Genomic DNA, 12,348 nt, shown 5'->3' with positions numbered 1-12,348 from the left:
GTTTACTGTTGTGAAACACGGATGTTCCTTATTAGAGCGCACTTTAAGAAAGTAGGTGAAGCTGATGTATGTTCTCTGAATATGTAGTGACCACTCGTCTGACTCTGCATATAGACTTTCAACGGGGCTTGTTCTAAATGCGCCAGTGGCGAGGCGGATACCCAGATGATGAACGGGGTCTAACATTTTTAGTGCACTCGGTGCAGCAGAGTGATATACTACGGCGCCATAATCTAACCGTGATCTAACTAGGCTCCTGTAAAGATTCAACAGGCACCTCCTGTCGCTACCCCATGTAGTGTGGGATAGAACTTTAAGTAAGTTCATGGTTTTTAGACATTTTGCTTTAAGACATCTTATGTGTGAAATGAAGGTAAGCCTGGAGTCAAGGATAACACCTAGAAATTTGTGTTCTTTGTTAACAGGAATTTGTTGTCCACCCAGTTCTACACAGGGATCAGGTACCAGGCCTCTCTTTCTTGTGAAGAGAACACAAGAACTTTTGTGCGGGTTAATTTTAAATCCATGTTGGTCTGCCCACTTGGACACCTTGTTTAAGCCCTGCTGTACCTGTCTTTCACATACTGTAAGGTTGCAGGATTTGAAGCCTATCTGTATATCGTCTACGTAGACGGAATAAAAAATGGCTGGGGGCAGTGAAGAACGAAGTGTATTCATCTTAACGATAAAGAGAGTGCAGCTAAGCACGCCTCCCTGGGGTACACCAGTTTCCTGCGTAAAAGGACGTGACAGTGCATTACCGACTTTTACACGGAAGGTACGATTTGAGATAGCTTTCGATTATGTTCAGCATATTTCCACGGATGCCCATTTCCGACAGGTCTCGCAAAATCCCGTAACGCCATGCCGTGTCATAAGCTTTTTCCAAGTCAAGGAATATCGATAGGAAATACTGTTTATGTATAAATGCATCGTGGATATTTCCTTCAATGCGCACAAGGTGATCGGTTGTTGACCGCCCTTGTCTGAAGCCACACTGATAGAGATCGAGTATATTGTTGAGTTCAAGGAAATGTACGAGTCCGCGATTAATCATTTTTTCAAAGAGCTTACACAGACAATTGGTAAGAGCTATCGGACGATAACTTGCTGCTAAGGAGGGGTCTTTTCCCTGCTTCAGGACAGGAACCACAATCGCCTCTTTCCATGTAGATGGGAGGTATCCCGCAGCCCACAGAGTGTTGAAAAGTGTAAGTAGTGTAAATTGCGTGTCAGTATGTAAGTTTCTGATCATGTCATACATGACTCTGTCAGGTCCCGGTGCAGTGCTTTTGCATGTACTCAAGGCAGCTCTCAACTCGGCAATAGTGAAAGGCCGGTTATAGGGTTCATTCTGTCTGGATTTTCTAATTATTGGCTTACATTCTTCTGTTTGTTTATATTTGAGAAAGGACAGAGAATAATGGGTTGAGCTCGAGACGCTCTCAAAGTGCTCCCCAAGTGAGTCTGCCTGATCTTGCAGGGTATCGCCTTGTGTGTTTACCAGAGGGAGTGATTGTGCTTGTCGCCCTATTATCCTAATAACCCTGTTCCAGACTTTGGCCTCATCTGTGTACGAGTTGATGCCCGATAAATACTTCTGCCAGCTTTCTCTTCTGGCCTGTCGGCGGGTTCGCCTGCCTTCGGATTTTACTTTTTTAATGTTGATAAGATTTTCTGCAGTGGGAGAAGCGCGTAGCAAACCCCACGCTTTGTTCTGTTTTTTACGTGCGATCCTACAATCGTCGGTCCACCACGGGACACGCCGTTTGCACAACAGGCCATTTCCTTGTGATATGCATTTAGATGCGGCATCTATTATAAAGGCTGTAAAATACTCCACAGCAGCATCAATTTCTAACAAGGAGATGTCATGCCATGAGATACCAGTAAGAGTTCAAAATTTGTCCCAATCAGCTGTCTCAATCTTCCACCAAGGTGCCTGTGGTGGATATTCGTTTTCTTGAGGTGTTCGTAGTAGTATGGGGAAGTGATCACTTCCGTAAGGGTTCTTTGTAACTTCCCATTCAAGTTCAGGCAGAATAGAAGGAGAAACTATGCTGAGATCGATTGAAGAAAAGGTTCTGTTTGCTAGAGAGTACTATGTGGGTTCCTTCTTATTCAGAAGGCACGCACCACAAGAAAAAAGGAACTGTTCAACAAGACGACCTCGCGCATCTATACGAGAGTCGCCCCACAGGGAGCTGTGCGCATTGAAATCGCCAAGAACAACATAAGGTTCTGGCAATTCGTCTATAAATGACTGAAATTCATGTTTGTATAATTTGTAGTGTGGGGGTACGTAAAGCGAGCAAATCATGACGAGCTTGTTTAGAAGAACAGCTCGAACCGCCACTGCTTCAAGGGGCGGTTGTAGCTGCAAACGCTCACAGGAAATACTTTTATGAATAAAAATGGCAACACCGCCTGATGATACGACAGCATCATCGCGATCTTTGCGAAACTTGACATACGGTTGGAGAAAGTTTGTGTGTTGTGGTTTTAAGTGTGTTTCCTGTAGGCACAGCACTTTTGGATTGTGTTTTTGGATAAGTTCTTGCACGTCATCAAGGTTCCTAAGAAGACCTCTGACGTTCCATTGGATTATTTGTGTATCCATATTGGAGGTCAACGGGTGCTGTGTGTACAGAAACAGAAGTAGTGATTATGGGAATTACAGAAATTAAATTACAAAGCCCTTTCGAGGCCCTGTAACGGGAGTTTTGCCCTTTCTGGAGCGTTCGAGGGATCCTCGCCACTCCTTAGGCGCTTGGTGCGCCTTGAGGATAGGTGTTGTGTCCATTGCCTCTAGTGAGGCTCCGGACACGTGCTCTCGCGAGCGAGAAGTTTTGAGATGGAGTCCGGCCTTGGAGGGCAAGACCCCTGCGCCCACCAGCCCGGAGGTCGATGGGGCTCCCTGTGGGATTTGGCTGCGCCGGCTGTTGCCAGCGCTGGAAGGGGCCGGGGGGGTTGGAGCAGCCTCGGCTGCGCCCACCTTCGGGGTAGAAGGTCCCTTTTGCTCGGTTGGCGGAGCAGCGCTAGCTGCAACCACCGTGGGGGCAGACGGCGTAACTGCCGACTCACTGTTTGTGGGTCGGACAGCCGCCGGAGGCCGTTGTGACGCTGCCCCCTGACGCGCCACTTCGGCAAAGCTTTTCTTTGGCAGGTATGCAACCCGCCTGCGTGCCTCCTTAAATGAGATATTTTCTTTCACTTTGATCGTTACGATTTCTTTTTCTTTCTTTCAGGATGGGCACGACCGCGAGTACGCGGCGTGCTCCCCATCACAGTTTACACAGTGGAGAGCGTTCTCACAAGTTTCAGTGGTGTGTTCTTTGGCACTGCATTTAGCACAAGTTTGGCGGCCGCGGCAGCTCTGCGAGCTGTGGCCGAAGCGCTGGCATTTGAAACATCGGAATGGATTGGGGACGTAAGGCCTGACACGGAGCTTTATGTACTCGGCCTCGATTGATTCGGGCAGGACACTTGAGTTGAAGATGAGAATTAGGTGTTCGGTCGCAATTTCTTTACCATCGCGCCTCATCTTTATTCTTTTCACATTAACAACATTTTGCTCGTTGAAGCCCTCTAGGAGCTCTGCCTCTGTCAGCTGAAGCAGGTCATCATCTGAGACAACGCCGCGTGTAGTGTTCATAGTGCGGTGCGGAGTCACTGTCACTTGAAAGTCTCCAAAAGACACTAAATTGGGTAGCTTTTCATATTGTTTCAGGTCACGGAGCTCCAAAAGGAGATCTCCACTTGCCATCCTTGATGCCTTGTAACCTGGACCAAGAGCCTCAGTTAAAGACTTCGAAACTAGAAATGGGGAGATTGTGCGTACCTGTTTATCTGACTTTCCCGAATGAATGACGTGAAATCGTGGGAAGTTGGGTCTTTGTCGTCCAAAAAACTGAAATACATCTTCGGTGCACCCTCTTTTCTGAGGGCGATCTGGGAGGGGAGGGAAGGAACTAGCCATAGAATAATGTAATTTTCGGCAATAACGCCAACCACCCACCGTGGAGCCCTACAAGGGGACGTTACAGGGACTGCAAACGCCAGCTATACGTTATCACTATAACCAAATATGAGATAACCTAGGTTGGTTATTCACACAAGGTTAACCCTTGCTGCCTGGAAAAATTGGAAGTAAACGGAAGCTAGGAGAAGACAGGAAAGATGAAAAGTAAGAGATAGACGAAGACTAGAGGGAGAGAGAGAAAGGAAAAGGCAATTACCGATTTCCCCCGGGTGGGTCAGTCCGGGGGTGCCGTCTACGTGAAGCCGAGGCCAAAGGGATGTGTTGCCCCCGCTGAGGGGCCTTAAAGGTCCTGACACTCAGCATCAGCTCAATCCCCAGGATCCCCTTTTCCCCGGACACGGCTAAGCCGCGCACGGTTACACGCGGGAGGGTCCAACCCTCGTGTGCTCGGGTACGTGGTGTCGCAACACACCAAACGCCTGCTGACGCAGACGCCCCTGCAGGGGCGGGATGAATTAGACGTTGACATTTACCTAAATGGTAGTTTATAAGACATACTGCCCGAATATGTGGTTTTCCAAAAATCGACTTTTTCTCGGTTTTTCAGTTTTCAAAGGCCGCGTGCCCTCATAAAATATCAGTTGTCAGTCCCTTTAGAACATATTGTAATGGATACAAAAGGCAGGTACAAAAAAAAAAATAAAGAAGAGAAGACGAAGAGAGCAAAGAGTTTTAGAGGACGGACTACAAGGTCAACACAATCAGCGTCAACAGTAGTTGCAGAAAAACGAACGGGCGTCAGGCACCACGATGATGCAATCACTTCATCAAGAACACAGAGTGTGTCTGTGTCCCTGTCTTCGCCACTCGAGCTTTGTTCGGAATGTGCTGATATAAATAACTTGTTCAACGATATTTCGCCACAACCACAGTCCACGGAAGTGCAGCATTGTTCAAGAAAATCGATACCAAGAATAACATCGTGCGAACAACGAGAATGAACACGGAATTCCGACACAAACACTTTCCCAGCCAACAAAACACTCAAAGCACAAACAACATGGGGATGAAGCCATTCGCCGCTCCACGAAAAGTAATACCGTCGTTCCAAGAAAACATAAATTTGTGGCCTAGACAGTTTTTGAAAGCGAGGCTCATCACAGACACAGTCACCCCAGTATCAACTAACGCCATGGTCGGTATTCCGTCAATCGGCACATTCCCTTTATTTTTGAGCGTCACAACAGGCAGAACTATTTCTTGATGAGTGTCAGATTTGTCGGACGGTCCTACCGCTGTCGACCAGATGTAGGAGTCGTCGGACTATCTCGCCGCTGCCACCATTTGAAGGAGATGAAGGTCGTAGACAGGAACTCGGTGAACAGGATTTATTTACATATTAACAGTTTAAGCAAGATACATTGGCAGTCTAGCGCGACTCCCATATGGAGCCCCCAAAACTAACATACAGCAAACAGCTTACGAGCACACAGCTCACTAGTACATTTCTAGTATGACAGAGCACTCAGCTCCCGACAACGAGCACGACACGAGCACACCCTAGCAGCCGGCAAACGCTGCTTATAAGCTCTCCGCTTGACGTCATAGTTCGACGTCATCGTTCGGCCGTGGACGGAGCACGAATGGTCGGGAAGGTTCGTCCAAGCCTTGTAAACTTGCCGCCGCCCCGCACTATCGTTTACGCCCACACACACGCAAACACACAGGTGCGAACCCATACACACAAAGGCTCCGGAGTCGACGACCGAGGGCTTCGTAGAACTGTGCTCAGTCTCGGGTGGTGCGGCCAAGTACCAATTTCCTGAGTTGATCGCGCGCCACGTGGCTGCCGGTCATCCGCAGTTCTCGGTACCGCCCAGCTTTCAGTGCCGACGTCAGAGGGCTTCGTAGAACTGCTTTGTCCCGGGTGGCTCGGCCAAGTACCAATTTCCGGAGTTGATCGCGCGCCACGTGGCTGCCTGCCGACCGCAGCTCTCGGAAGGGCGCCCCGACTGGTGGGCTTGGAACACGTCCAGCGGGCTGAAAGCTGGCACGTTGCCACCCCGTATGGCCATTCTTAACAGCTCCTCCATGGCCCGGAAAATCTCGCCTGGCCAGTGCAGGCAACCGCTGGGCAGGAAGAGAATGGCTGGCGAGCAAGACGATGGCTTTGCTCTCTGCAACCCCTGCGTACTTGGAATGCCTTCAACCATCTTACAACAACTGGCACAGAAGAGTCAACCCGGCAACACAATACCGCTCAGCGTTCAAACGCCCGGAATTAGCTGCTAACCCACCAGGCCTCCTATCACAATTTCCATGCAAGTCACTCAACTGGGAATCCCAAATTTTGCCCCAAAATTTCGTGCCGCCAAAGCGAGCGTTCACGTTCCTCCTGAGTTCGACCAAACCCGACCGTCGCGCTGCACAAGAGTAAAGGTTTACGCAGAATTAAACCGAAGCCTTTCAAACACCAATACTCAAACATAACTTCAGCAGCATAACTTCGCGAACAGCCTGTTCCTACCCTATCACCGTGGCGTACTTATCTCATGTACTGCTGCCACTGAACCGTCTGGCCAACTCCACAGGTACGTACGTCATCACAGACGCGCTAAGTTTGAGGTCCCTATTCCGAACACATGCTTGCATCCTACAAAGTTTTCATCACGCTGACTCACATTTGTTCCTTTAGTCCACACAGGACACGTTCCTTAAACAAACAACCACACTTGCGTAACTTACGCAACACAGAGGAACCTTTGAACAAATGTGTCTTCTAACAACTAGCTCTACGCACGTGTACTAGAGAAGTCAGAATACGGCCGCCCTCGACACACACGAGCAACCCAGTCATCAACGTTCTGCTTCCTTCCGTCCGCACAGGACACGCGCTAATGGACCTAAGAGCTCTTCTCAGTGCAAATCACGCACTTACTGAAAATCTACGCGCTTAACCTTAAAATTCAAAAAACACTTAAAAAGAAAGAAGGTTAAATAACACACACGCGCGTTACGATAGGCCTCTCAACGATAACCTTGACGTTCAGGTTACTCACGCATACACAAAAAGAAAGCCTATATACTTATTAATGAACACCTCGCGAGACTACAGGTTTACTTAAAACGAGTCTTTCAAATCTCGAGCTTCTCAAACAAATCATAAACAGAGCTCATACCTTACATATTGAAAGAAATCCTAGTCTCAAATCGCGAAAATTTGCAAATGTTCAAAAATAAAACAAAACAACACGTTTTCCTACTACGGAAGCTTTTGGCCTCCCGTTCCCGATTACTTCCGACTGACTCATACTTTCAGCCGAACCCGAGGTGGTCGCGGTTTAAAAGCTACTCTGGCTACGGAGGAACAACAAAAGGGCTGACTCACTATCAGCTCCCCCAAGACGTTAGTCTCCTGCCAATTTGCGTCCTCGCGCCCCGCTTTCAACATGACCTCGACTGACCGCGTCGCTACTCCCCACCAGGTCTCGTCTTGCCACCTTGCGCTTCTTTGTACTGCACGCTGAGCTTCGAAGAGAACGACGGAACGACGAGGAATTTGACTACCCCGTGCCCTTTGTCCGCGTCCGTGCAGAACAAGCTTCTCGCTCCCCTTTTGACCGGTGGCTCGAACGTTTTCGATGCGTCAACATCGCCAGTGACGACCGCACCTTTTTCCTCGCGCCCTGCCCTTTTGGGTTTCTCGCCATCTTTGGCGGCGCTACATTAGTTACCGTCTTTCGGTCTTTACCGCGCTTCTTATTTCGGCGCTTTCTCTTTGCACTTGCTTTCATGTCGCCTTCTCGTGCCTCGTGCTGGCCGGTACACATTTCGTCGGCCCGGATCGGTCTCTTACCCGCACAGTCTGAGTGATTTACATTTAAATCTACTCTCACTTTGCCTCGACTGGCGGACAGCCCAACCGACTCTGGAACAATGCAGCAGGCTTTACTCGAGTTATGCAACTCGCACTCTTGCGAACTGCCCTCTACTGCATTGCCCAGCTCACGCTGTGCATCTGCACACAGCCCGTCGGTATTGATCGCTGTCTCACGTGCACAGTCCGAATGATTAACAACTGAATCATCCCTATCTAGGCTATCTAGACTGGCGGAGAGCCGCGCCGATCCCTGAACAATGCAGTTGTTCTCTCGTGAGCTACGGAGCTCGCCACCCCGAGAACTATTCTCAACTGCATCGTCCAGTTCGCACTTCACTTCTGCACGCAGATCTGACTCGACATGGGTGCTCACGCCTGTCAAGTCCGTAGTATTCTGTACCTCGCTAACGACCTCGCTACCATGAGATGCGACGCACATGCGCGGTAACTGTGCCAATTTGTTCGCAGCTGGCCTAGCTGTCTCTACAGTCCTCTGTTGGCACAGCACCTCGTCGCTCTCACTCTGGCCTTTAACGGCCTCTGTTGCCGCTAAGGCTTCGTTAGCTGCTAGCACTTCGAGTTCACCTATGAACGTGCTGCTACTCTCACAGGTACTACTACTTTTCTCGGCTTTCGACGAAAATCTGCAATCTACTTCCTCACACTTTTGCTGCGTCCAGCCTACAAATTTCTCAAGCCGCTGTTGTCTCTGTGCCAATAACTGATCACAATACTGTATCTCTTTGATCAGTGCTGCCTTCTTTCTCTCATACTTTTGCTCCCGCTCACGCTTACGTTCCTGATACTCACGTTCGCGTTCATTCTCACGTTCGTGACGCTCACACTTAAGAGTAAGTTCTTGAAGCTCACGCTTCCGTTCATTCTCGCGTTCTTCACGCTTACGCTCACTCTCACGTTCACGACGCTCACGCACACGTGGTTCCTGTCTTTTACTTAGAATTCGTTTGCCCATTTGTTCTATGAATTTCAAATCATTGTTACTTTCTAGAATGGTTTTACGAATCTCTGATTCCTTCAAGTCCTCATCTACGTTTACCTCGATCTCCTCACACAACCACAACAGGTCAGCTCTCGTCAAACACATTAGGACCATGGTCGCTACTTTAAGCTTTGGCTCTGCTGTCACACAATACTTGTTGCGATACCCACGCAAATCAAAATACAAGTAAAAGATCCCAGCGAATCAAATCCAAAAACACAGTGAAATTGAAGCCTGGTAAATCTTACAGCCAAAACCAAACGCTTACCCACTGAAGCAGCACCATATCACCAGTCCTTCCCCGCCGTATCCAGTCAGTTGCAAGAGGTGGTCAATCTCAAGTCGCCTCCAACTTGATCAGGATGCCGGTCGGTCACCATGTGCCAACGTCCGTCAGCTGCCGTTGCTGTCTCCGAGTCGTAGGCCGATTTACGAGCCGCAGGCCGATCCCTCCGCTGCCATTCAGTTATTAGATTTGGAGCGGTCGTAGTCGTAGGGTTGGAGCTTGGGAGGAACTAGGATTTACTGGCAGTATTTACATTTTGAAACAGGACATACATTGGCAGACTAGCGCGACTCCCATATGGAGCCCGCAAAACTAACATACAGCAAACAGTTTACGAGCACACAGCTCACTAGTTCATTTCTAGCATGACAGAGCACTCAGCTCCCGACAACGAGCACGACACAAGCACACCCTAGCAGCCGGCAAACGCTGCTTATAAGCTCTCCGCTTGACGTCATAGTTCGACGTCATCGTTCGGTCGTGGATGGAGCACGAATGGTCGGGAAGGTTCGTCCAAGCCTTGCCGCCGCCCCGCACTATCGTTTACGCCCACACACACGCAAGCACACAGGTGCGAACCCATACACACAAAGGCTCCGGAGTCGATGACCGAGGGCTTCGTAGAACTGTGCTCCGTCTCGGGTGGTGCGGCCAAGTACCAATTTCCTGAGTTGATCGCGCGCCACGTGGCTGCCGGTCATCCGCAGTTCTCGGTACCGCCCAGCTTTCAGTGCCGACGTCAGAGGGCTTCGTAGAACTGCTTTGTCCCGGGTGGCTCGGCCAAGTACCAATTTCCGGAGTTGATCGCGCGCCACGTGGCTGCCTGCCGACCGCAGCCCTCGGAAGGGCGCCCCGACTGGTGGGCTTGGAACACGTGCAGCGGGCTGAAAGCTGGCACGTTGCCACCCCGTATGGCCATTCTTAACATGAGACTGTCCGGCGACCTCACCTCCATTGGCCGCGGATGCTAGTTTCCCAGCGGCAGTGAGGAAGAACAGCGCCGAGGGGACGTAGAGCGACGGGTACGGTTATTTGGTGGCGTCAAACTCCGCTGAGATGCTGTCGAATCGCTGTGTCTGGTCTCGTGTGAGAAGTGGTCCAATGGGAGCAAATCGGTCGTCCGCAGTGATATGAAGTACGAGTTCTGGGTGGCAAGAACATCGGTGGTGCCCTACGTGATTGACGGCCTTGGCGACAGTACCGAGCTATATGGCCTGTGGAACCGCAGTTGTAGCACACAGGAGGGTTGCGGTTCACAGCATCTTCCTCGAAACGAATGCTAGGCTGCTGCGGACGGCGAGAAAGTTCGTTGTCATGTGGATAACGTGTCTCTGCTGCTCACTGAAATCCGTTATATAGGTCATAAGTCACGTCATGCTAGTAGGGTCGATGCTATTGTCGCAGCCTGACAGTAGTAACAGGGCCTCGGGGGTGAAAATGCGGCTATTCTCATTGTGGCCGAGCGTCATAAGTAGGGCCTCTGTTGTAGAGACGTGGCTGCTGTCGGGGCGCGAGTTCATAATCCTCCGTGCTTCTCACCGCAGGATACGGGGAGAAGGATGCCACATTTGGCTCAAAATCTGGCGGTAGGCGGAAGCTATGAGTGCCTGGGTGTGTCAGTTGCACGTGCAGGCTGAGCTCTTCCCAAACTATTTGTTGGATTGTTGATGCAAGATCAAGGGGCTGGTTGCTGTCCACACTTGCAACTGCTGTCACATTGGCTAGCCTGCCAAACTCCAGCGTGATGCGCTTCGTCTTCAGTTGCTCGAAAGTGCGACAGTGCTGAATGATGTCGGCGACAGAAGCCAGGGTGTCTTTTGCAATGAGGAAACTGTAAACATCTTCGGCAATTCCTTTTAGGATGCGCCCGACTTTGCCTTCCTCAAACATTCCAGAGTCCACCATCCTATACAGTTTTATTACTGCCTCAATGTAAGTCGTGCACGTTTCGCCTGGCACTTGCGTGCACTGCAGTAGTGTCTGTTCTGCCCTTTTCTTTTTCGTCGCGGAGTCACCGAATCGCTCTTTGATTTCCGAAACAAATCTGCCCCATGTTGTGAACGTTTCCTCGCGATTGTCGAACCACACCAACACAGTATCCGTTAGAAAGAACACGACATTCGAACGCAGAAAAGCACTGCTACACTTGCTGACGGCACTCATCCGATCATAAAGGATGAGCCATTCCTCGACGTCTTCGTCCGATCTTCCGGCGAAAAGATGCGCATCTCAGTTGTTGAACGGAACTGGTCAGCGCAGCCCGGCCTCTAAATCTCTTCGTTCTTTTTGTCTTCTTTCTTTTTGTACCTGCCTTTCGTATCCATTGCAGTGTACTATGTAAATTTTCAGGAAGAATCAATAGTCACATACACGAAATGCCAAACAGGCTTATTATCAAAGGTCACTGGGCCTCACAAATGCCAGAATTAGATTAAGAAATCGACATATTAATGAGTGTGGCTATGTTAAAGTTAAAGGACAGTCTATTGTGACGGCAGGCCACCCCAGATGCATGGGAGAAGCCTCACAGCTGACTTCAAGTGCTTGCAGTCATAGTGTTGTGAAAGATCAAAAAAAGCTTGTGGCACTTTTTTAACAAATGAGAAAGGAGAAAGAACATGCAAAAATATATGCTGTGGCTTTTAGATGCTGCCTATGTCAAGCGAAAGGTATTGGTGCAAATATATCATGCATAAAAAAATGAGTGGCAAATGCTACGGGGACAGAAGGGCAACCAAAAGAGCCTCCTGAACTTATGTCAGTCAGAGCAGACCTGCTAGGAAGTTATTCTCCCACTCCCCACCATGTTGTTCAAGACACATTCACTTGAGGCATTGACACAGGCTACACATTCCTCATGCATGTTTCGCACAAAAAGTGCACACAAGGACCACTAAATGATGGCAAAATGTTGTAGGGATGCCCCAATGTTTCCTCCTCCCAGCGCCATGAAGTGCTCTCCTTTGCCCACCTCACAGCCGAAAAATCCTGGCTCCACCCATGAGTGCACACCATGCAAGTTCTGACTAAGGTGTCACTGCACATCTATATGCTGAGCCAATCCAGTGCCACACAGATGAAAAACAAAATGGTAAATGCACAAAAAAACGAAAAATGTTGACAACTGACAAACTGTGCATTAGAAATCTACAGTGTAGAATTTGCTGATAACATCACAGCGAATTCTTGGCTGGCATGTC

General features: G+C 49.4%; 1 protein-coding gene across 5 annotated transcripts in view; it reads right to left on the bottom strand.

The window, feature by feature from the left end:
• The window catches only part of LOC126520921 (uncharacterized), a 117,588-nt gene that overhangs the window by 79,680 nt on the left and 25,560 nt on the right, over positions 1-12,348 (bottom strand). The gene's annotated exons all lie outside the window — the stretch shown is intronic.

The sequence above is a fragment of the Dermacentor andersoni genome, chromosome 3 (genome assembly GCF_023375885.2).
Source record: "Dermacentor andersoni chromosome 3, qqDerAnde1_hic_scaffold, whole genome shotgun sequence".
Classification (NCBI taxonomy): Eukaryota; Metazoa; Arthropoda; class Arachnida; order Ixodida; family Ixodidae; genus Dermacentor; species Dermacentor andersoni.
This window is presented reverse-complemented; position numbering and strand designations above follow the sequence as displayed.